We start from the raw sequence: 3,690 nt of genomic DNA on the forward strand, positions 1-3,690 counted from the left end.
GCCACACATGAGGCTACTTACAAGATAGAGCCCATGGTATTACAGCAAAGATAATAACATGCGTAAAGTTTGGCCGATTGGTAGGAAGCAAAAAGCGGGGAAGAAAGGGCACCTTTTCTGGTTGGCTGCTGTTGACTAATGATGCAAAGATAGGTGAAGGGGCAAATAGTGTTGAGGAAGCAAGCTGTCTGCAGAAAGACTTGGACAGATTAAGAGAATGGACAAAGAAACAGTAGACATAATACAATGTAGGCAAGTGCATGCTCATGCACTTTGTAGAAGGAGCTTTCAAAATACAGAAAAAATTTGAAAACCAGAGATGTAAAGGGTCTTGGAAAGTCCTTATGCAGGATTCTTTAAAGGTTAACTTTCAGGTTGAGTCAGTCATAAGGCAAATGCAACGTGAGCGTTCATTTCAAGAGGACTAGAATATAACAGCACAAATGAAATGCTGAGGCTTTATAAGGCATTGGACAATTATTTGTTTCTTTGTTTTTTGCATAGTTTGACTTCTTTCGCTCACTTGGTTGTTTGTCAGTCTTTGTGTGTAGTTTTTCCATTGAATCTATTGCATTTCTTTGTTCTGGTGTGAATGCCTGCAAGAAAATGAATCTTAGGATAGCATATAGTGATATATATGTACTTTGATAATAAATTTATTCTTTGTTCTGGTGGATCATTTATATTTGGAGCAATCCGTCCCAGGGTGGGGGGAGGACACAAGTACCTTGGAAGAGCAGCTTTCAGGAAAAGGGGCAAGGCCACAGAGAGATCTGAAAACAACCAAGTATTTGATGCTTCTGACAGGATGGAGAACATTGTGTCAGCAAAGTCTGTAGTCTACTCAGGTATAACATCACTAGTAAATCTTGATTGTTCATCAAGAATTTTTTTAAACTGTTTTGCCTGCATGGTTTACAAGAATATAAAAAAATATTCACAAAATATATTAGACTTGAATGTCAGAGACAGGCATCACCGAGTCCAGGTCTGCTGAAAGATTAAGTAATATCCATCGCTTATTTACAACCACATCTAGTTCACACGCATTTGAGCTGATGTGCCAATTCCTGAATACCAATATCCCATATTCTTTCAAGAGGAAATTTAAACAACTTTTTTTTTATTGGTAGAGAACATATGTCACATAAGCTCTAACTGCTGTGTTTTGCCTCTGTAGGTCATATTCACTTTCAGTTTGCCTTTGGGAGACACATCTTCGCCTGTGTAGGTCTTTAGCATCACCAAGATCTTTTCTAATGGTAGCTTGGAAAATGGTCTGCTGTAGTCAACCTCTGAAGTTACAGACAAAGCTAACCCTGTATTCAGCTCCATTTTCAGTTTTACACCAGACACATCTATTGTGATCCATATGATTTTGTGATCTGCTTCAGTAATGCTTTGCTATTCTAGGCATAACTGCTCAGCTTTGTCAGACCCTGTGTTGTCACTCTATGTATTTGTTTAGTTTTCTGTTTGAGACGTTTCACTCTGTGTGGCTTTTCTCTTTGGTTGTGCTGTTTTGTCTGACTTGCATACTCTTTCTATATGGCCTTGTTTGTGACGCTTTCTGCAAACTTTTTCTTTGAACCAACAGTCATTTTCACCATAGGAAGATTTGCCACATTGATAAAATTTTTTTGTTTTTTGCATCATTCAGGGACATTTTGTGCATTCCACATTCTAAACTCTTTTTCTGCAGTTCTGCTGCATCTTTTGCTGTGGTCTCTAACGATATTACAATGGTCAATGCCCGTTCTAAGGTTAGGTCTCTTTCTGACAATAGCCCCTTTTGAGTGCTTTGACTATGCATGCCACAGACAAGCCTATCCTTTAATGCATCAGAAAGTACATCACTGAAATCACAGTATTGGGAAAGTTCCTAACTGGAAGACCACAATCTGTGCAGATATCTCCTCGTTGACGCTCAACTCTGGTGCACCTCACTGCTCTACTCTCTCTATACCCATGACTGTGTGGCTAGGCATAGCTCAAATACCATCTATAAATTTGCTGATGATACCACCATTGTTGGTAGAATCTCAGATGGAGACAAGACTGCGTACAGGAACATGATACACCAGCTAGTGGAGTGGTGTCACAGCAACAACCTGGCACTCAATGTCAGTAAGACAAAAGAGCCGATTGTGGACTGCAGGAAGGGTAAGATGAAGTAACACATACCAGTCCTCAGAGGGATCAGAAGTGGAGGGAGTGAGCAGCTTCAAGTTCCTGGGTGCTGACATCTCTGAGGACCTAACCTAGTCCCAGCATATCGATGCAGCTATGAAGAAGGCAAGACAGCAACTATACTTCGTTAGGAGTTTGAAGAGATTTGGTATGTCAACAAAAACAGTCAAAAACTTCTATAGATGTACCGTAGAGAACATTCTGACAGACTGTATCACTGTCTGGTATGTGGTGGGGGGGGGGGGTGCTACTGCACAGGACCGAAAGAAGCGCAGGAGGTCGCAAATTTAGTCGTCTCATCTTGGGTACTAGCCTACAAAGTGCCCAGGATATCTTCAAGGAGCAGTGTCTCAGAAAGGCAGCACCCATTATTAAGGACCTCCGGCACCCAGGGCATGCTCTTTTCTCACTGTTACCATCAGGTAGGAGGTACAGAAGCCTGAAGGCACACACAGAGCGATTCAGGAACAGCTTCTTCCCCTCTGCCATCCGATTTCTAAGTGGACATTGAACCCATGAACACAACCTCACTTTTTTAGTATATATTATTTCTGTTTTTGCATGATTTTTAATCTATTCAATATACTTATATTGTAATTTATTTATTTATTTATACTTTTTTTCTTCTATATTATGTATTGTATTGAACTGCTGCTGCTAAATGAACAAATTTCATGACACATGCCAGTGATAATAAACCTGATTCTGTTTGTGATTCTGAAGTTTGCGTAGTTCTGCAATGTATTCAGAAATGCTTTCATCCTTTTAGGCTGGTTTCTTTTATGAAATCTAAATCTCCCAGCTCTTACTAGCAGTTTTGGGGTCAAATGATTTTGCAAAATTGTAACAATTTTGTTGAACGTCTTGCTTGGTGGCTTTTCAGGAATTAGTAAGTTGCGTAAAAGATCGTACATTCTAGCACCCATTAAACTAAGAAGTGTGGAGACTTTCTTTACCTCAATCACATCGTTAGCATTACAATACAGTTCAACCTTCTCAATTTACGATTTCCAGTCCTTATTAGCACTATCAAATTCGTCAACCTCCCCGACTAAAGCCATCGTCACGTTATTTTTTCACTTTAGCTTTGCTCATTGTGCATCTCTCACTGTGCACTGTTACTGACATACCCTTTTGCAGCATCTGTGACCGCCTTCCCCGTACTGGTTCAGTTCACTCTTTCCTCTCGCTGTCTCTCTCCTCCTTCCGAATTCTGTTGTTTTGTCACTGTCAGTTCATTGGTGATATTCCTTGACATTCAGGTTTGAGCTCATTGCCAGTTTGTTGAGTCTGTACAACTATGTATCAATAAATAAAGGCACACACTCAGAGAGGAAGTTAACACGTATATTCACTTTGCAGAGACAGCCATGAATGAATCCATGTGAGTAAGTTATCAGTCAATGATTAGCGCTAAGGGGAGTCATTGCGCTAATGGAAATAAATCTGTACACTACATGAAAGTTGATAGGTTCTTGATTAGTCATGGTGTCAAAGGTA

The sequence above is a fragment of the Mobula hypostoma genome, chromosome 10 (genome assembly GCF_963921235.1).
Source record: "Mobula hypostoma chromosome 10, sMobHyp1.1, whole genome shotgun sequence".
NCBI lineage: Eukaryota > Metazoa > Chordata > Chondrichthyes > Myliobatiformes > Myliobatidae > Mobula > Mobula hypostoma.